Source organism: Haemorhous mexicanus, chromosome 4 (assembly GCF_027477595.1).
Source record: "Haemorhous mexicanus isolate bHaeMex1 chromosome 4, bHaeMex1.pri, whole genome shotgun sequence".
In the NCBI taxonomy this organism is placed as follows: Eukaryota; Metazoa; Chordata; class Aves; order Passeriformes; family Fringillidae; genus Haemorhous; species Haemorhous mexicanus.
The window spans coordinates 4,298,368-4,320,668 of record NC_082344.1 but is presented as its reverse complement, the minus strand read 5'-3'; the positions used below and the strand labels follow the sequence as shown (position 1 = coordinate 4,320,668).

At 41.0% G+C, this 22,301-nt stretch overlaps 1 long non-coding RNA gene across 4 annotated transcripts in view; it reads right to left on the bottom strand.

Moving 5' to 3' along the window:
• Window positions 1-703: 703 nt before the first annotated feature.
• LOC132326037 (uncharacterized) overlaps window positions 704-22,301 on the bottom strand; it is a 65,098-nt gene continuing 43,500 nt past the window's right edge. For 2 of the 4 annotated variants that reach the window (XR_009486115.1, XR_009486118.1), the window contains exons 5-7: window positions 15,253-15,461; window positions 11,854-11,996; window positions 704-11,088 (exon numbers count right to left, since the gene is read on the bottom strand). This is a non-coding gene — a long non-coding RNA (uncharacterized LOC132326037). The remainder of the gene's footprint in view (window positions 11,089-11,853; window positions 11,997-15,252; window positions 15,462-22,301) is intronic. The other 2 variants (XR_009486117.1, XR_009486116.1) reach the window with 2 other exon arrangements.

Sequence of the window (22,301 nt, the reverse complement as noted above, 5' to 3'; positions counted from 1 at the left end):
GGCCCCAAACGCGGGGTTCGGGCTCGGCCCTGAGCTCTGAAACCGTCCCGGGCCGAGCCCCAAAATGCGGGACCGGGGCTCCGCCGCCAGCCCCAGAGGCACGTCCGGGTCGCCGGTTCCGAGCTCTCCACGGCGCCGGGTGAGCCCGGCACTGGGCTGTGCCCAAGGCACGGCCCTAAAATAAAGGACTTGGTCTCCTGGCTGAGTGACCCTCAAGCCCGGTTGAGTGGTTTCATGGTCCCGAAACACAGGACTTGGTTTCTGGTTTTGAGGCCCTCCGATATACATTTGGCCTCTGACTTAAGCGCTGAAAAAGCACAGGGCTTAGTCACTGTTCCTGAGCTCCAAATCCAGCCATATGACCCTGGTTTCAGTGTCCAAAATGCAGGATTTAGTCTCTGGTTTTAAGTGCTGAACCTGAATTTTGAGACCTCTAAATGCAGATTTTGGTCCCTCTTTGAGAGCCCAGAAATGGATCAAGTGGCTCTGGTTCTGAGCCCCTGAAACACAGCAGTGATTTGGGTCTGTGAAAGCCCAAAACTGCCTGATTAGGTCTCAATTCTGAGGCCCCCCAAACCCTAAGTCCTGTTCTTAGCCCCTCGAACCCAGTGCCTGATTTACAATTCATTATTTTTATATAAATATTCCTCTAACTGCTAAAGCAAGAAGGAAGATCTAACAGGTTTTCCTTTAACAGATTTTTTTTACTTAAAAATCTACAGAGAAATTGCAGCTTTTATGTCCAATTGTCTTCTGAAGTATTTAATAACTCTTCTAAATATATTTATTTTTACACATAATTGATTTGAACAGAGCAAACTCAGTATTTTCCATTTGACCTCCAGAAACACTGAAATATGCTTTAATGTACAAACATTTTCTGAGTAAGTCAAAGAAGTGAAGCAGAGACAGAATGGTGTTTGCCCATCTCCTCCTGCCATTTCCTCGTGGGGAGCAGTGCTGGTGCTGCCGGATTTTTCTCCCGAGGAGGTGCCAAAGGGGAGCTGTGAGCAGAGCCTGGAGCAGGGCTGGGGTGATGGTGAAACAGCCAACTGGCACCGGTGCTGCTCCCCAGCAGCTCAGTGCTGCATGGTTTGGGCAAGACAAATCCCAGCAGCCCGGAAGCCAAGTTCCTAGGAACCCTTTGGCAAGAAGGGAGGCCAGTGCATCCACCTGTTACAAAAGCTGGCTGTAAAGAATTTGTCCGTGCCCTCCCACTGGTGAGACATTGCTTGGGCACTGCGGATTGTTACATCACAGCCTGGAACCAGGACTGGTGGCAGAACTTGTCCTTCCTAAGACTGAGCTACCATGAATAGGGTAAATATGACTGAGGCTAACAGCCAAAACCCCTGACAGCCTCAGGTGTGGCAGCAGTGGATTGCCATGTGCCTCCAGCTGGGGATTGGCAACCTTGGCTGAGCACAGAGCACTGAACAGTGCCTCGAGACCCCTGGTGTCAGGCACCCTGCAGAGGTGCCATACAGGCAGCTCATCACCTCTGCCCTAACACTTCACAGCCCCTCGATAACTCTTCTCTTTTTATGGCCCTGTAGGTAGAGGAGTTGATCCTACTGAAATATCCCTGAGGCTGCCAGCGAGGAGCTGCAGAGCTGCTTGAACAGCAGTCCAGATGCACACGTTCTCGTGGGGATCAGTGTGCTCTGACAGGGCTGAAGCTGCTCCAGCTCCACGGGACAGTGACACAGGGCAGCCCCAGCATGGCCAGAAGGCTCTGAGGTGACACCAGGCTCATGTGGAACAGCATTTGTGCCAGGATTAGCATCAGACCCCTCACCATCACATTTACACTCATTCTACATGGATGGGGACTGGCTGACAATTCCCTGCATTCCAGTTTGGAAGAAAGAGTTTTGTGTCTGACCTTTTCTTTTCAGTGCTGCCCTGCTAACACGCCTTGGATCCAGACCATTCCCTTCCATTTCAGTTACAGAGGAGGAAAACTAAAGTAGCAACACTGCTCTTTTTCCTGTTATGCTTTTGGCTTAGTGTTATCAAGCTGGGTTTAGTTTCTGCATTCATTTCACTGCTTTCATAAAACCGACTTGGCAAGTTTGGATGACTGATAAGGAATGAACTTTTCTCACCCACAGCTGCTCTGATGTGATTTTTTAAAATCCCTTTGGACTGAACAAATGCAGAAGATATTCCTGACAATTTTAAAATGAGATAATAAATCTCAATAAGGTTTTTCATACATATGTACTCATGAAGTCAGAGTTTTATCAGAACATAATCTGAATGCTCTGAAAATTTCCAGAGGCCTCACAAATATGAAAATACTTTTCTCAAAGTCAAAGGAGGATTAAAAGTGAGAGACAAAAAGACATTACCAAGGGAAAAATAAAAGAAAGAAAAAGCAACAAGTTATTTCAGTGTAAGCACCTTAAATAACTGGCATCTGTTCTGAAGTCTTCTGAAACAAATTGTAGCTCTCTGCAATTAAGTCCAATGGGTTACAGTATCCTGTGAGATAAGATATCTCTAGGGAATGCTGACAAGACCTTGGGTGTAGCAATGCAGTGCTGCCCCCTCAAAGAACAAAGGAAAGCTCCTGGGAAATAATTAAAGAACATTTTGGGCAGCTTGGGATGCAAATACAGACATTTCAGGTTATGCAGAAATAAGCTGGAAGCCCACAGAACATCACCAAAACAGACTAAAGGAGATGACTGATGTTTGTCCAAATGGGCCTGAAAGGAAGAGTCTGCGAAAGAGAGGACAGAAATCTGAGTAGCTGTGGTTCCTGAAAACCTCTCCTCTCTGTCCTAACTTTTTATCTTTGTAGCTTGATGATGGAGACAAAACTAACCAATCTTTTCATTAATACTGAATCCTCCTCCTTCATCTGGAAAACTGACACCAATTATGACTTCAGCTTCATCCTTTACTTACTCAGAAGTACTGTTAGAGAACAGCACTTGCATTTACAAATTTGTTGTTTTCACTGGTCTGTGCCTATACTCTGAGTCAAGCAAAGCTTTTCTTATGTTACCTTTTAATGGTGTTACAAACAGCAGAGGCTCCTCATTAGTTGAGCATGCTTGGTTAGCTCAATGCTTCCAACTGTTCTTCATCTCTTGCTACTTTTTGATTCAAGAAGAAAATTTACTGAAAAGAATAACAAGGAAAACCAAGCATTTTAAATTTGAACACTTAATTGCTGATGTCTATCTAAGAAAGCCATCTTTGGGTTATTTTGGCGCCATGGTAAATTTAGGAGGTAGCTGACCTTAAATGGGACATTTCTGGATAAAAAAAGCCAGTCAAACTTAAATCAAGACTTGAAAAATTAGGACACAAACTACAGGGAGGAGCCAAGTCATAAAGTCTCTTTCTCATACAGCCATAATTCACTAAGGGAGTGTTGGAACATTTCCTCTACTCCAAGAGTTTGGACAGAAGGAATGGGGAAGGAAATGCATTTTATCATTTAGCCTATACCTAATAGGTGGTCTCCTCCTATTCAAAGATGTAAGCCTGAAAAACGAAGAGCTGTGAAGTACATACAGTCCTAGGCATAAACAAGAGACAGACATTTAAATCACTGCTTTCACTTTTTGGATGTACTGATGTTTACAACAGTATTGTTTAATTACACTCTACTTTTTCTAAGGTACCCGAGTCCCTCATTACTGCTGAAGCCATTTGAAGGGATTATTCCATTTTTAAATAGTATCTGCAGCACAATGAAGAAATCCCACAATGGCTGCACGAGCATTATTGCCAGTGCTTGTGGTTTGAGGTGCACTGAGTTTCCTGGATGGACCATTGTGAGAGAAAATGATGTGCTGCAGGTATAAGCCAGCAATGAATCAGTAAAGAGCTGCTCCTCCAGAATGAAGTAAGGTTCCTGGGGAGTCTGTGGCACCACACATGTCAAAAAGAGAGGCATGAAACCTTGTTATGTGCTCTGACCAAGCAAAAGGAATTTCTACCTAGGCAGGATCTGTGGTTAATATTCTGCTCTTGTGCTTTGCCCACTGAAGCCCTGGCATGCTTTTGTTTATGGTGTGGTTCTTGTTCAGCACATTTCCATGTGAGCAACTGCGAGTGGCTCCGTCACCCTGGGCACAGAACAGAGCCCAGCTGAAATGCCAGAGGCTGCAGCTTTCTTTTGGACATGAAGAAAACCAAAGAAAAATATCACAACTTTTTTTTTTTCTTCTTCTTCTTTTTTCTTTTTTTTTTTCTGTGACAAAAACCTCAACAATAGCTTCCTTATTCAATAGAATGGTGTTGTATGGATATATTACAGCTGGTCAAAAGACTCCAATATTATTTAGCTTTTAACTGGTTTTTTGTACTGTTAGTTTTGTTAGTCATAAATAGCTAAATGACACAGTATTTGTGTAACTTAGCAATACCCAGCAATATTCACAGCTTAATTAAATAATTCACATGCCAATCTCTAGTCATGATGCAAAAAGACCAAAAGACAAATTAAATTTCTTGGCCAATTTCTTGAAAAAGAGAAGCAGGCTCTGTTGAGACATATGGCCAACAATGTTTTCGGCAAAGCAGCAAACTAAAACACATCACTTCTCCCACGTGGTAGGAGGCCCGATGCATTTTCAAAGCACACTCTCACCGTGAGCAGCAGGCGTGTAACTGAGCAGCTGCACCAGTGGAACTGGGAACTGGACTGCCAGGAACTGAAACAAAAGGGAGGAAGGCAGGAGAGGGGATGAAATACCATTCAAATTGCCATTTCCCAAGCAATTTTTTTAATTGTTTGGGAATTTGTGAAATGTGACAAATAAAGAAGTGACTGAGAATGCCCACTGCACTGAGATCTGTCTCTGCCAACACGTGCACAGGCAGGAATCAGTGCTGGAATTGGCTTCAGTTAAATTAGGCACCCATGCCAGCAGGAGTGAGGAATGAAGATATGGATTTAGTTGCTATAAATCTGCCAGGATTTGGGGTTTTTTTCTTACATCATGGCTTCATTATCTAATCACCCTGTTGGGATACACACATACTGTATGCAAAAAAAATATGTGCAGCACAAAAATCCAGAAAGCCACTATATATTGCTTTACACTCTGTTTAGCAGACATTATCCCACAAGTGAACAACTTCAAATAATTATAGTTTTCTCTTGACCAGGTTCTCTGCTACAGTGATGTTATTTATCCTGGTGTCACACAAGCAGCATTGTGCAGGGCAATCTACTGGTGGCAGCACAGTGATAAGTGTGCCACCCCTGTGTGCCATTTGTTCAAATTTTTCTATATTTGAAAAAGTGAAACCCAAACAAAACTGCCAAGATATGATATTCCTTGAGAGGAAGAACATGGTTTATGTGTCTCAGCTTTGCCAAAAAACTCTGGAAACCAATGCTTCAGTTTGTGAATAAAGATGTAGGCACAAACACTGCCTCAAGCAGAGTGAAGACCACCCTTGGGCAGAAGTGTTTTGGAGCTGCAGTGGTGAAAGGATGGGGGTGTGCTTTGTTTTGCAGAACATTTGGGTGTGTATAACAGGCCTGTCTAAACAGAATTGGTGTGTCTGATGGCTGATCCAATGTTCCAAGGAGGTCCTCTATTCAGAACTTGTTTTCCTTCCCACTTAGCCTACTTTGTGTATTGTGCTAGATTATACTGGTTTCGTAAGTGGCAGTCACAGTTACTGTCCATCTGGATATGTTTTGAGGCTCTATAAAGTTTTAACAACTGTGAAGGGGGAAAATACTGAAGTATGCAGCCAGTCTGAAGTGGTTATCTTGGGCTTTAACCTACTGTCACCAGCAAGGCACAAAACACCCTTCACAGGCCATGTAAAACTTATTTCCTTTATACCTTAATAACACAACAAAAAGCATTCTCTTATGAGATAAGAGATTATCTCTTTGTATCTAAAATCTCTTCATGAATGAAAATTGTTATCATATTAAAGTCATACTAATGTGTCTCTGCACATTGAATCTTGATTCAGGACACGTATAACTGAGTAAGGTAATTGGTTAACTCTTGCACTTGTCCTATTGCTTGCTTTTAAACTAGAAGATTTTATACTTTTCAGTATTTTTTTGTAAAAAAAATTATTCTCATGCTATTCATTAAGGGATGGCAATTAATTTTCAAAACACTTATGCATGCTTGTCGTGTTTTTTCCATGTTTATTTTCCATGTTATCCCATACTAAATTGCCCTGTCAATCTCTACCTCCTAGCTCTGTGATGACAGATGATGATAAACACGTGGCTAGGCACGAGCATGGTGCTGCACATGAACTGCTCAGGTGCACACCCTGAGTCTGGGCAGGCCTTTTAAGGCCAGTGAGGTTTGGACTGGCCATCTTTACGTGTTACCATAGGCAGGTGCTTGTGTCAGGCTCAAAGGGATCCAGGGCTTTGGGGCCGTGTCTCTCTAAGCTATCCCGGGCACATCACTGCACAGGGCACGGCTGACCTCCCTGAGCCTGGGCTGGCCTCGAGTCAAGCCGGGCCCAGCCCAGTGCAGGCACTCACCGGCTCTCCTGGTTCCTTCCCTGCAGCCCTGGGGCACCGGCAGGCTCCCTCTGCTCAGCTCCGTGGGCAGGCTGCCCCTGGCTGGCGCTGGCCGAGCTCCCTGGCTGCCTGTGAACACATGAATGGGAACGAGAGCGCGGCTCCAGGGCCAGATCTGTGCTGGGCTTGCCTCTGCAGGAGATTTATCGGCACGGCGAGCGCAGCTGGAGCAGGGAGCTGCGCCTTTCTGCTCTGTGAGGGGAACAAAAGCACATGGCACATGGCCAGTGCTGGTCCCCAGCGTGCCACTGCACTGCCCCGCTGCTCCAGCCTTCAGCTCCAAATCACGCTGCTGCCCAGGTGTGCTTTTGATCTATGGGTGAACACACAGCAGAGGAGAAGCCAAATCACACCAAACTGTCCTGTTCTGATCTATGGGGCAGTTAGCTACCACCAGCCCTCAGAGCAAAATAATACCTGGGCTGAGAACTGGGCTCTTCACACAGCACCTGAAGCTGTGCCTGCAATTCCAAGTGTGATTTAAGTCTCTCTTGTTCATGCACAGCCTTCTGGTACTTCATCCCTTGGCTACCCCAGATAGGCTGCTAAATTCTTTTCTCTGTCATTTGTAAGAGATGATTGAACCGTGTTGGACAGGAGGTGAACAAAAGTTACTGTGAGACCATCATAAGGCAGAGATGCTGTTAAAACAGCAAAGGATTTTCCTGAAGGTTCTTAGTACCCATCTGCAATAAATTTTTATGAGGGTTTGGATGAAATAGAGGCCCAGGCTAACCAGCAGGTTAGTGGTTTGGAAAGCTGCACAGCAGAGTTACTGGCAAATCCTTGCTTCATCCATCCTGACAGGTCCTACCATACTATTTATTTTTCTAATGCAATAATATAAATCACTGTCAGGTCATCAGCATTCCCTCAGTTTTCCAAAGTATTTTTTGTGTCTGCCAAAAGTTCCCACTGGACCTCTAGACTGATAGGATGCTATATAAGCTCCTTTAATGGAGCGTGTAGTGCTGAGCTGTGCTCTGCTCCAACATTCCTGCTCAGAGGAAGAGGTACAAGGAATGAGGAGCTCCCAAGAGTTACAGTTTAAAGGCATATTAAAGACCACCTCCAGTGAGAAAATGTCTTAAAACACCAAAGCAAAGCAGTATTTTACTTAAACAAAAGCTTTTTTTCCTCTCCCTGTCCACTTAAGAGAATTCTATGAGAATCCCAAAGTCAAGCAAGACACTGGCAGGACACTGGAATTTATGCCACACACCTGAGGCTCATGCTCCAGCTGAAAACAGCTCAAGTGCAAGGTGTGCTGGCCACGTCTCCCTGTGCCTTGTTGCTCAACTTTTCTTCCAGGTAACTTCCCATTCTTTTTCCTAAACTGTGGTGGAGCACTTCCAAAAGATGTTAAAAAAGGAAACAGAGTTCAGTTCACTGATTATTTTGTGAGACTCTAATTTCCCTGGGAGTTGAAGTTCTGCCTTTACCAGCCAATACCATGACAGAAGTCCTGACAGTAAGAGGTGGAGTCTCAGATCCCAGGGCTGCCCATGCCATCCCACAGCCATGCCTCAGTGCTCTTGGGCTGCCCTGCTTTGCTGAATGTCAGGAGATTAAAGCTCCAGCCCTGCTGAAGGATTTGAAGCACAAGAGGCCCTTTGCAGATCACCTCAAGGGCTTCTGAGAACAGGAGGAAATCAAATGACAGCTAATGGATCAAGAAGGGCCTGACCTGGGGATAAGGTGAAGGGGTGCAATAATCTCCATCCTGACCTTGGTGCTGTGCAGCAGCTTCCCTGATGTGCTTGGTCACCAGGTGAACTACTCTGAGCCAACCCCACAGGCTTTTTGCCTACACCACTTACAGCAAAGCATGGGGTTCCATTAACCACCTGAATCCTCCCCTAAAACCCTTTATTTTCATTAATTAATGACTATTTTCATCCACACTACGCTCACTGATAAACTTGCCTTATTTCTGTGCACTGTCCTTTCCTTGGTGCTCTAATTTGTTCCTTCCAAAAGTAAAAAGTATTCCATTTTCTAGATCTAAAACATTTCTTACTTAAATTACAGGCTTTCTTCTCTGAAAAAATTTAATGCATGACTTCTCTTTGTTTGGCTTTGTTGTGAGGGAAGGAATGGTCTGGCTGCAGAGCTGGTTTTCTTCAGAGAGCATTGGATGGGTATATCAGTCAGATTTTTGCTTTTCCTTCTTTGAAGGAAAGATAAAACTAGCTAATGAGTTGCAGAGTTTCTCTAGGCAATGGCCTAGAGCCTCTTTATGCTTGTTGTTAAAACCAGCATATGCAGTATTATCCACAAACCTTATTATGGAAAAATGTTTTAATGTCCTTTCCTCAGAGACATTACAAATATCTTTCCAGTGGAGGAAAAACAGTTTAGCTAAATTTGGAATTTTTTTAAATAAGAAAGAGACTATCAGAGTCTCTTCTCAAGAGAACCCATGAGGATTTATTCCCTGATTTATTCCCAATATATAATGTCCCAACTGAACACAGCCATACACTTGGTATACCATTGGGATGGAGAAAATCTTGAACTTATAAGACTTAACACCAATACACCAATGGTATTTCAGAGTGGAGAGAAGAAACAGCAATCTGATTTAAAATAAACCAAACAGTGAACAGAGGTAGGAGAGCTCATCATGATGAAGACAGTAAGTGAAGGAAACTCTACTCACCATTTCAGGATTGTGTACGAAGTTCTAAACACTAATGAAAGTAGCTGCACTGAAATACAGTATGTCACCTGAATATTCTACCTGAAATTGAAAAATACCAGGCTATGAGCTGATAACAGGATCAGTTGAAAGAAACACTGGGGTAGGAGACCAACTCTTGTTGTGGAGACTAGAAAGGACTTGCATCTGAGCTCTGGAAAGCAGAAGGAACTGAGCAGTAGGCTGTGCAGTCAAATAGATGGCCAAGAAAAATGGAAAGGAACTGAAAAACAGAAAGGATAAAAATAATCCTTCTAAGAAGGTTACTCATCTCCTAGTCAGGATGGAAAGGCTACTAAGGAATGGGTTTGGAAACAGTGGCAGCATAAATCAAACAGTCTGGTGTATTTGTAACAAAGGTACACAGATATTCTACTGTGACTTGGCTATGAATTGAACAGATAAGAGAAGTGCAATCAGAAGTTTTTGAGAGATTTACAAAGTAGCTCTCTGTTTAAAGTGTTCATATGGGTGATGAAAGGTGGAGGGTATTTGGAAGTGGATGCAAGTTGTTTCTAACACAAGCATTAAAGACAGCATGCCTTTGTTTTGTTGGCATTCAGAAAAGACATCTGAATAACCTGTCCTCTGCACCAGCTGTTCCAGCAAACTTACTCCTCTTTCCCAAGGAAGCTGTGTGTGATTGGCCTCTGAAGCAACTGCTGAGTTACAGTGCCACAAGTAACATGGAATTGCTGCCTGCTCTCTGGCACAGTCAGCATTTTCACTTAATTCAGATTGTAGCTGACATGGCCCGTGCTTTCAGCTCTAGGAATCCTGTTTGGCCCTTTGAACTGGCCAAGGGACTCCCTGTATAAATACATACACTTCCAGGATTTTGTGTCAAGGGATCTTCTAGTTCAGTCTCAAAAGGTCAGCACATCTTCAGTTTGGTTGATTTCTCTGAAGTGAGAAGGAACACAAAGTGAAGAAAAATCCCACTTCTCCCAGCCCCCAGGCTGGTTAATATCTGAGGTGCTAATGCATGGTCATCAGGCTTCCAGACTGACACAGCAGCTTGGCAGGAGAGAAAGGACTTTGTGTCCTTGGTGTGTCTGTTTTATGGTACCATCAGACCCAGCAGAGCTCACCATTCTGAACGTGCTGTCAGAGTTCATTCCCACAGGCACATCTAAGCACCTTGATTTTAAGTTCTAAAGCAACATATATCCCTAGCAGGAAAGAGAAAAAAAAAAAAAAACCAAAAATGAAAGAAATAAATTCAGAGTCTTAATAAAACAATCAGAAGTATAACAGAAAGAATAATGAAACATTGGAAATTATTTATGGCTACAATGGATCACCCTCTATGTCTTTACAGAAAGAAAATACCCAAATTACCTCAGCTTTCATACTCAAATTCCCAGTGACTGCAGATGAGGAACTTTGAAATGTATGTTTAAGACTGGAAATGGTTATAAAAGATCAGAGGCTTTCAAAACTCACTGTGTACCAGGTCTAGTGAGTGCAATGCCAAGAGCAATACATGAAACCCGACCTGACAGTTTCATAATTTTCCTTTGTTTGAGGAGATCCCTGTGCAATGAAAATGTACAGCAATGTGCCAGGACTAAGAATTAGTGGAAAGGACTCAGAGGTGAAGACCACTAGGCAGTTTCTCACTGGCACAATATTAAAAAAACATAAAAAAAGAAGAATTAACTACATTAAGAAATCCCAGGGAGTATGGTTTAGATTAAAGGACAGTCTTTTCAAACAGGCCGCTGGAAGGTTGATGTAGCACTGTTCCTGCAGATGTTTGGAAAGTATTTCACAAACTCTGCTTTTGGAGAGGGCTTCTAAAGGCTGTTGCTCTTTCACTGCTCTATGCCACCTTCAATTTATCTTTAGCCTAAAATAGAAAAAAAAAAAAAAATTGAAACAACAGCTGCTTGTTAAATAGGAGGGATGTTTTTAAAGAAACACAGTAAAACATGAGATATTGTAGTCCAAATCCTGTAGATCCTGTATCTACAATAGGCTGGCACCTCTCCTTTTACCTATATACTATAAAAATGAAGTAAAAGCAAATTTGTCAAAACTCAGCAGGTTTACTGCAGTCCCTTGGTTCATACTGCCTGCACGTGAACAGTGCACAGAGCAATAAACTGCTATACTGAAATCTTGGGAGTTCAGACCTGGTTGTGTGGTTTATCTTTAAAAGTCTGATTCAATATTATGCTCTGGCTATTGATTTTTAGCAGACAGTGCACCTGGCAGCTGTTCTTCAGCCCTTCTCAGAAATATTCCAAGCTGGACCGCGTTCCCTTAAACATTAAGCACACAAAAAGGTTACTTACAAGATCTCAAGTAAGGGATCTTGTGTTTGGGCCACATTCTGGGCCCATGCTCTGAAGTTCTGTTAATTAGTTTTGCAACTTTTTGTTCAATTCTGACTTTCAATTGATGAGGAGCTTTGAGTGTTCTTCAAGTCAAAGAGCAAGAGCTCCATCTTCTCTCAAACAAAACCAAACCTGCTGAGCGGTGCCAGATCAGCTCTGAAAATGCTCAGTGTTGCTCCTTCCCTGCCTGCTCCCCATTTCTGACTTCCTGCATTTCTGTGTCTCTTTTCTGATCATCTCTCAAAGACTCTCTCATTGTCTGGAAAAGGTGTTACCTCATGGCAATACGCAAGGAAACAGTTTCTCCTTTCCTTTCCACATTTCACAGTTTCATGTGATGAGGGATGGCTCTTGTGTTAATGAAAGAGAGTGAAGGTTCCCTTGACTTCACCAGGGTCAAAATTTCCCCCTCGGGGACCTGTTGGAGAAATGGGAAGGAATTTCCATTTTCACAGAGAATTTGCAACCCTTAATTGTGTTGGAACCTCAAATATTTTCTTCGCGGGGCAAAGTTCGTCTCTTATTTCAGATGAATGTAGTGGCTGAGCATCATCTGCTGCTGGAAATTCTTTGGAAGTTACTTAGAACTAAAACAAGCATAAAAGAGAAGCAGGGTGGGAAAGGGTTGTTTGCTATTAAACACCAACACAAACCAAGCTGGGCTCTTTGTCTGTGCCCTTCCCCCTTTTTGTTCACACACTCCTCTGCACCCTCCAGACAGCCTTAGAATGCTAATTTTTCGAATCACTTGGAGAATGAAAACTATTTTAGAAATCAACCAAAATATTATTTTAAACCTTGTTTAATGAGACTGGATCCACACTACAAATAAAGTCCTGATCCTTCCCTTCTTAATGTTCAAAAATGTTATTTCTCACACCCTATACAACCTGTCACTTTCAAATTCAAAGCAAATAATTGTAATCATTTTCAAAAAAGGATGTTTATACAAACTGGCAGGAGGGATTTATGTAGACATGGTTTTAAATAAAAGTCTATTTGTCTCTTTTCACAGATATTTAGGATTTCTCTTCACATAGCAGCAGATGATATGGATGCCCAGAAAGAATTAGTGCAATGATACTGTACTGATAAAGATCTGAATTGTTATTCTTTGCTGGAGTTTCCACCACTTTCTGAACTTTAAGGTCTTCAATTATTTTGTTTTTCTCAAGAGTAAAATATGCATGTAACCCTCAGTTAGCACTAAGAACAATGTGCAAACCTTCACACATCAAAGATGTGACTACGTGCTTTTGTCTATCCTAATGGTTTGAGAGAAAATCTTAATAAATCAACATGAGATTCCTATTTTCCTTTTTTTTCTTTCTTACATTTTGTTGTCTTGATTAGATAAAAAATAATAGGGGGCTGTCAATCTGTTTTCTTTTCAGGTCTTCTCTGTCTCTTTCTAAATTAGTTACAGCCTGCTTTTTGCAGCTTTACAGCCAGCTTGACCTAATTTAATTACCATGACTTGTGTGGCTTAAAGATAAATAGTTTTATTCAGCCTGACTACTTTTGTAAAAGTTTTCTCTTTCACACATCTCTCTATATTTTGGCATTCAGAATTCTTGCCCTCTGTTCTTCGGTAGGTTAACACAAGGTTGGTTTATAGCATTGTCCTATTCTGACAAAAAGGCCTTTGATGCCTTTAGTCCCTGCTTTGCTCTGAGTCTGGGGGCCTTTGTGGGACACGAATGAACATTCACTGGAGCTCAGGAGCATGGGATGGAAAATACAGCCCTGTGTCCATCACCAGGGAGAAATCCTCAGAGCTTGTTCTTATATTGCTACCATCCAAGATTTTTTCTTTTTTCCAAGATTTTAGGAAAATACTTCAGAGATCAAAGCTTGAGACTTCTCTACAGATTACAATGAACTGACGTAAGTGGCTAGAAGATCTCCAGTAGCATAACTCTGTAGCATGAAAATGCCTTCAAGCTGTCTGAGAACACAAATGCTTTACACAGAGATGTCCCTGATGCACAAATCCCCGAGGCTCCTGCCAAGATCACTGACAAATCCTTCTACTATCCTGCTGGACACCATTAAATACAGAAAGCAAGCAACCAGCTTATAAACTCCAAATTCCTACTTAAAAAAAGGGATCATCATGTTCCTTCCTCTCTGTCAAAATGGAAAAAGATTGACCAGAAAACCCAGAGTGATACTAAATAGTTTTCAAAACATCTGATTCAGGTTCTGTTACATTCCTGTATCACAACTTGTTTTTTTGGTTTTTTTTTAAATTTCATCTGTAACACTGAGATGGATGTACAAGGACCACCTCCATATAAATATGTCATGTTTTGGCTATGAACACTAAATACATTTTGCAGTAGTTTAAAAATAATTCTTTTGAGGCTCATTGCAGTTCTTCATACAAATGTAGATACCGAATTTGAAGCATCATTTCTCAGGTCATCTGTGTGTCATCTTAATGCTGCTTAGAAGAGCCTCAAGCCCCTTTTTAAAAAGGCCTCTACTTGGCTTTAAAAAGAGTATATTTGAGGTCCTTAGCAAAGGAAATTGCCTGCACTAATTCTGACCTACCACAGATTTTAACAAGAAGAACAAACTGTGAAACTTAAAAGGAAACCCAACAAATGTGTTTTATGAATACACGTGAAAAATTTTTGTTACAATCAAATAAAATGCTAATATGTGCCAGACACCTTGAAGTTGCTCTCCTGCGTCTAATTCTACTAAAGCTGGATTTAAATTAATCTCCCAGCACTTTGCCTCTTCCTACCCTTGTTCATAAACCAACAAAAGCAATTTACACCAACCACACCATAAGCAAACAGTTAAATAAAACCACTTTCAAGCCTTTGCTTCACCCTATTGGACACCTTTACCTAAAATCACAATAATGTTCTATTAAATAAAATTACATGCATAGAATTTTATTTCAAGATATAAAATGTTTTGTTTTCACATACAATATTCAAATGCCTTGTTTCAGTATTGTTGGTCTATTTTTCTGATGGCAATATTCCACAGAACTAACACGAAACTAACCTGAATAGTTGTAAAGCTCCCAGAAGCTGATTTGCTTCAGGACAGATTATGACATTTCTGTAGGTGCAGAAAAAAAACCAAATCCAAACCTTTCATATAAACTTTTCAAGAAATATTGCAATCCTCAACAGCTAACACTGTTTTGAAAAAATTCAAAACGGAGGGCCTGAGGACGTATTTCTCATACAGATAGGTTCACCTGCAAAGGAGTAATTCTGAGACATCCAGCTGGAGACATCTCAGTGGTTCAACCAGGCTTTCCCATTGTCCTTTTAATATTCAATGATACTTACTTGGAACTTTTCCTTGACTGAGCTGGTGTGTAACTCATGAATACAAAGAGACCAGTGCTAGACAGCTGAGGCAGCTGCTATCCTTGCCTTTAACCCTACCTGCTTCCTGTGTGCCACTGCCTGGATGGAAGGAAGAGATGAGCCAGAAGAGACAGGGAAGCCCTTCCTGAATGGCTCAGGGTCAGTTTACTATGGTAACTTACATCCACAGCCTGATTATTAACAAAAAACTAGCATACTGCATAATAAAGAAAGCACCAGCAGTGGATAAGAATGGCAGAAACAGACATACATAAAATAGGATAGGAAATTTGTGTGGGACATGGAATCTGTGCTGAAGGACTCAAATGAGAGTACCTGGGCTCCTTGAGAATTTCTTCTGAAAAAGGCAGAATAGTCCTGGCAACAGTGACTGGACACTTCTGCTCTTCTTTCTAGGAAGATGTAAATCTGCTTCCTTTATGTGTCCAGAGTATTTTGATTTTAAATGCTTCACAAAAGGACACCAGTATGACAGTAAAATGGTCTTTGACTTCATTTGGTGTCTACAGGTAGTTTCACATTGCCTAAAAGTAATAAAAGAGCAACCACAGATGAATTTTAGAAAACATCATTCCTTATTTACATATTTATCTTTGTTACACCCTGTACAAAAATTATGTCATAATGAGATAAGCCATGAGGAAAAAAAAGCACAGATCAATTCACTGGTCTGAACGTGGACCAAACACCAACTGCACTTGGCAGAAGCACACATCTGATCATTCCTGCAGCCAGATTCCAGGAAACAAAGGACAGAACATGGCCCAGATTCCATTGCTCTCATCATGCACAGAAAACAGCTGATATTTTGAGGTTCTGAGGTTACAACATGTGGCTCTTCTAAAGAGCAGACTGCAACCTTGAGGGGCTTGTTTTGTTTTCCAACTGAAATCTGACATGCATTACATGTGAACATTTGGAAGTCATATTGTTCATCATGCATTACATATAATTGCTTGAACTTTTTACAGTGTGCAGTCATTAAACTGCCTTCCACAATAATGGAGCACTTGAGAGAACCCTCACCCACATGTGACCCAGTAAAGAGGAGGAAGGATCTAACTCTGCAAGCACTTTGTCCTTCAGCAGAGATGCACAAGTGCCCTCTTTAAATCAGGGTGATGCTTGCAGTGGATAGGAAGCAGCCCACCCTGTGATCTACACAAGGATAAATTACTTCTGGCACAGATTTACTTCACTCAAGATTCTCTGAGCAGCAGGAAGGAGCAGCAGGGAGACATCTGACATGTAAAACAGTAGGCCCCAGCCAATTAGGCTGTGACAGATAAGAACCTTACCTTAATTTGTGTGTAGGGTTTCTATGTGGTCTGTTCCTTCGATGATTTCATGTTCCCCTCTGACTGCACTGAAACTTCAGTTTTTATCAACTGGGATTCTGGCATTCTTTCCAGGTGCAACAAAGGAATAGCCTGTTTGGAAGGAAGGAAGGAAGGATGTGTTCCTTGTTTCTGTCTTAGGGGAAGCAATGCTTTCATAGTTCTGTTCCTCAAAAAAAAACCAACCTGTGAACAAGGAAAGTAACTATTTTATTATCCATACAAGTGTACCCTTTCAAAGCATCACAGGGGATTCAACCATTGATGTCTAACAGCAGCAAGACTCAAATATGCTGCTTTGGAAATCTGCCTTGCCATAATTGTGCAGAAAAAGTTCATACTAAAATAGTCAAGAAAAGTTTAGAAAATCTCCCCCATCATGAATATCTTGCATTGCTTTTTATATCTGTGCATTATTATCTTCCCAAAGTTAAGAAAAGTAAAATTCTTTTAATATAACATCTCCAAGGTGCATAGAGACCTGTGGGGAGTGCTAGGTTGTTGAGATGGCAATGTTTTAGTTCCTGTTCCAGCTAGAGGAAATTGTAAAATTTTAAACTGGTACTTGCATTATTCCACTACATCAGCAAAAGCAGCACCTCACGCTTCTCTCGGTAATAATTTCACAACATGAACCTCAATTTTCATTTACGCCCCTAAAAAAAAAAATTCCCATTCCCTTCAATCTTGTGGCTCTGCATTAAAAGAAAAGGCTAGAAAGGCTTCATTTTACTGCTGGGAGTGGAATATTCTGAGTGGCAGATGGAACAGCTCCTGAAACAACTTGGTCCATGGTAAAGGCAGTAATTCAACAAAGGTTATAGAAAATATTAGAACAAATGTTCTAGGAAGCAAGAACTACCTTCTCACATACTTCTACCTTAAATTAAAATTTGAAAGGCCTGGGAAAAAAAAAAAAGCAGAAAAAATTTACAGTTCTTTTAAGTATAGGGTAGAAATCACTTTCTGAGGCCTTACAGGAGGGATTTTTATTTTCTTCTTCTTGTTAACTTGATTTATTTTTATGTATCCTCAGAAGCTGCAGTCAAATTTCACACAAAAATTACTTCCAACAAAAGAGGTTCATACTTCTGGATAGAAAACAAGAAAAACTCAGATCTAAATTCCTCCTTTACTTCCGTGACCTAGGGCAACTACTGCTGCCTTTTAAAGTCTGCATGCTTCTCCTGTCCCTGGTGATTGTTATTAATACAGGTTATGGAAAGTGGTGATAAAGATCAATTCCTGACCCAGAAAAGAAACATTAACTGCTTCTTTCATGTCTTCCATAGCCAGTGAGCAGCTACAGTTTCAAATGATCCCCAGATGTTTACTAGTCCTGGTGTTCAAAAGCAGTGTAGGTTTTCTCCAGAGCCATGTTGGTACTTCTGGTTACCCTGCAGACTTCAGCCCCTTGTCCTCAGAAGAAAATGCAGAGGTCAAATAGAAAGCTTGTGTAGTGTAGAAGTCCCCAAGGAAAAATAAACCAAGGATGGTCTCTTACTATTGGCCAGCTTAAGCTGTGCCTCTGCACACAAATGCAAGGAATTCCTACAGAGATGGGCATGGGAACACTACAAGCTTGTCACTTAATTACAGAGAGATTTCATGATTCCAGTAAAAGTGAAATGGCTGAGATTTCTCACAAAAACTGTGCTGTTTTTATGGTTCTTTACAGCAGTGTTTTCCTATTTCTTCTCACTCAGAGCTTGGACACAGAATAGTCCACCTACATTTGGAAACATGATAGCTAACAAAAAAAAAAAATTCCTCCTTAGATAATACAGGATTAAGAATAATAAGAACAATTTTCCTTCTACTTCTCTTTCCTTTGCACTTTGTCCTCATTATTCCCTGATGATGTGAAGACCTACCTTTACTAAAGCCTAGTCCCACTGGAAGCAATTAATAGTGATACAGAAAACAGGCACTTTCCAAGAGCTTGGAACAGGTTTTTATCTGAAGAGCCCAACAATTTTGTCATTATTATAACCAGGTAAGTAAAGACAGAAGAAGAACATGCTATACAGGACATTCAAGTACTTCACCTTCTCGAATGTGAACTTCTGCCCTGTTCCTCTATCCTCTCATCTTCTGAGCAACATTGGCCAAAAGATTTAGTGCTGCATGAACAGGAGAGATGGAGAAAAAATACTCCAAACCCAATTTCTTACAGCTGCTACAGCGTGTATGACTCAGAGAATGAACAACAAAATGAAATGAAATAATGAAAAACAAAAGCCTCTGATCCTCATTTCAGGACAATTATTCTGATTGAGCACTCAGGTAACTGAGCCAGACTCCTTTTTGATGAATGAGAAGATGCCAATATGACCTAACTGGATTAGTCCACATGGAAATTAAACATTTTCATGTATTGTTACACTTCTTTCATGCCAAATAGGCAGGCTTCAAACTGACTTTTGTGCTCACATGTAATGGTCAGAATTAACCAAGTTGTTCAGTCTCTGCAGGATCAGAATCAAAAGGTATCTCTGAATCTCTGAAAGGTATTTTGAACGAGGATGGAAAAATTTGACCCTATTTCCTTTGCTGATAACTGAGAAGGTGGTAGGATGGCCTTGTACACAAAAATGTGTTCCCAATGGGAACAGCAACTTTTGGGAAAGATCATGTTATAACATAGCACAGTTTTTCCAGTCAGTGCCCTGGCTCAACATGAAGCTGCTCTTTATTCTACTGCAAAAATACTTAACATCTATTTCTGAACAGAACAGCACCTAGCTCACATGTGAAGCATTTTCATCTTCTACCATATAAAGGCTGATGAGTGTTGATCTAATAGTCTGGTAATTCTTGGGTACTATTAGCCATAGATTTGTTCAAATTGAACTGAAAATTCACTTATTCAATAACTCCTGACTGCATGCAATCTTACTTTTATCAAAGTCATGTTACTTTACTGATCAGTTTCACCCAGCTTATCAAAAACAGGTGGAAAGGCTCTGAAATGCAAACACCACAGTCAGAGGCCTTCCAATGTAAAGAGGCCAATCTTCCTGCTGGGAAAGCTGAAAAAGACAATAAAGTGCATCACTGAATCTCTATTTACCAGGGAAAGGCACATGTATAAGCCTTAAGAAGCAAATACAAATTGGAATCTCTCTTCCGTAGCCCAGAGATGCAAAAGAGACATTAGAACTATGCTGACAATTTGGCATTGCGGTTTGCTGAGAGAAAATGGTACAACAGCTCGAAAGCAACTTAATAATTTCCACACTGTTTCTCCCACTTGCATTTCACTTGATTTCAAGTTTTCTTTCCCCACTCCCAAGTCTTTCACCTTTCTGTTTTAGCACTTAAAGAAATCTTAAATTTACAGATTTCCCTTTCTTTCCCCCTTTTTTTGCAATCCAGCAATTGTTTCCCTCCCATTTCACCTTGGGGCAAGTGAATTTTCATGACTGACTATATGGTTATAGAGGAGAAACTTGAAAACACATGGGAAAATACATATAATAATTTAAAAAGTAATTTTTTTTAACTTTAAGAATTGTAGAACTATCTTCATCTGAAAATCAATTTCTTTGATAGGGATCCTGTTTCCAAGAGAAATTCTATTGTTAATTAACAAAATTTTTCTCCAACTCTAAGAAACCAACTTGCAGAGACTGTGGGGCTTTTTAAATATTCTTTCATGTCCAAGATTATTCATGTATCATTCTTAGGTGTTATTTTTGTATAAATTAGCTTGTGTTTTCCATGTGGATTCTCAATGAGACTGCAGCAACAGTGTGACTTCAACCTTTTTTTTTCCCTTCTTTTTGAATTTTTTATTACTTAGCACAGATTTTAAGATAGGAAATAATAGCAAGCTTATTGGGCTTGAAGACAATCCCTAGTGGTGCAAACTTTAGCTGGGGTGTAGCTGTTAATAAATCTGTGATCTAATTCCCCTAAAGTCAGCCAGGGAGCCCACTTACTCAAAGCAAAATAATCATTAGGGTAAATATCCTGGGATCTGTAAAATCCATGGTTTCTAAAATTAATCTCCTTTACTCCATGAAAGAAGGCTGTGAGGATTATGCATCTGGGAAGTTGCAAAGAGCCCTCTACTACAGGTAGTTCTACAGACCAAACTCTTCCCTCTTGCAGATTACAAAAGCAGTGGGTTTCCCCTGCAGCATCTGCTGGGGAACTGGGGAGCACTTCCTGGGCACATCCTGGGGACACTTCTTGCAGCAGGATATAATTTAGTAAGAGCTTTTAGCAGTAAAATGACACCTTTGAAACACTGGGGTTTGCTGGCATAGTCTGACTGCTTCCATTTGGGCACACACAGTGGCAGAGGAACTGAGCCCACCCATCACTCTGTTGTGTGACCCAGCCACACAGCTGCCCCTAAAATACAAATGGGGACAAGTGTAGACACTGTCCTGAGACAAATTGAAACCAGCTCAAACAGATGGACAAAAGTACAGGTGTAGTACCCTCTTCTTCCACTTTTCCCACATTTCCTATTCTTGAGCATCCATTGAAGACTTAAGGATGAAGGACACAGTGTAAGAGTGAAGAATTATGTTTTGTGTCCTTTAGATGAGATGCATAGTAGCAAATGGGAGAGCTGCTCGTTTGTAGGCAGATACATTTTTATTTCATCTGTGATAACTGCATCTGATCAAACCCCACCTGATTTAACTAATTCCTTAAAATGTACAGATTTCTGAAACAGAGATCAGGAAGAGTTGAAGGAGCACATTATTGTTTCTGTTTCATCCTTCCTGCAACGTTCTGGATGCAAAGCCACTTCCTTGTGTTTCAGCATGCTCTCTTACAAGGTAAAGATTTGACTTTCTTTAAATATTGTTCACCTCTGAAGGTGACCAGCAATGAAGGAAGCAAGCCCTGGCTGGTGGAAGGCTGCAGATAAAGTGAGTGTGACCAAGAGCCACCAGGACACAACCTGTGCCCTGGGCAAGTGCAGTCAGCCAGGACAGCAAGCCAAGCAAACAGAAAAATGTGGTGCAGATGGGCAAGATGATTGCAAAATAAAATAAACAGGCTTTTACAGGAAGCAGAAAAGCAGAATGCTTAGCTTGTCCTTACACAATTCAAGCTACATTTGCCAGTGAACATGCTTTCAACTAATAAAGATCTCCACTGACCACATTTTATATGAAATTGGAGAATAATTAGTTTTTTATGATAGAAATGAGTACATGAAGTGCTTTGCAGGAGCCCATACAATCTACTGTAACACTCTTGGCTTACTGAACACTTTGAAACAGAGACTGAGCATTTCGGCAGAAGTTAACCCAGCTCAAGAGTCCTTGAAATCGGCTTTTATTCCTCACCCATAGATTATCTACTCTCCTGACTACTCCTCCTTTTCTGCACTATTATTATTATTCATGATTTGGCACCAGCCAAGAAATTCCTCTGGGTTTCAGTGATGAAGTGCCTCATTTGTACTAATTGTTTCATTTACTTTAAAAGAACAAAGCAATACGTCAAAGCACATTTACTCTTTTGAGGCCACTTTTGGATATCTGTTGCCAGTTGTTAAGATTTTTGGAACTGAACACTGAAGAGAGAACTTCCAAAAATTTTTCAAGTCAGAGCAGCAGATGGGAGATGAGGTGAAAAGAGCATCAAAGCTGTTGCATTTGTGCTGCTGCACATTTCACCTGGATGTCACTAATTTTCCCAGAGTGCCTTGGCAGATCTCTGGTACGACATGGGTTGTACATCCTGGGATGTAAGAATGTGGTTCAGGTTAAGCATACTCTGTTTGGCCCCCCAAAATTGAAAATCATTATTTTAATGTGTATTTTCCCTTGGGCTGTGCCTGGACTGGTATCATTTACACACTGCTCTCCAGTCTCCCATCCCAGTGCCTGTGTGGCTAACAAATTAAAGCTTTAGTACCCAGAGAATGTAATGTACCTTTTTATTGTAAATTTTTATGGCATTATTTCCTTACTATATCAGTATTCAAGAAGAATGTTAGGCACCATTTGAATTCAACTATTTGAATCTTTCTGGAGATTATACAGTTGTTAAGGG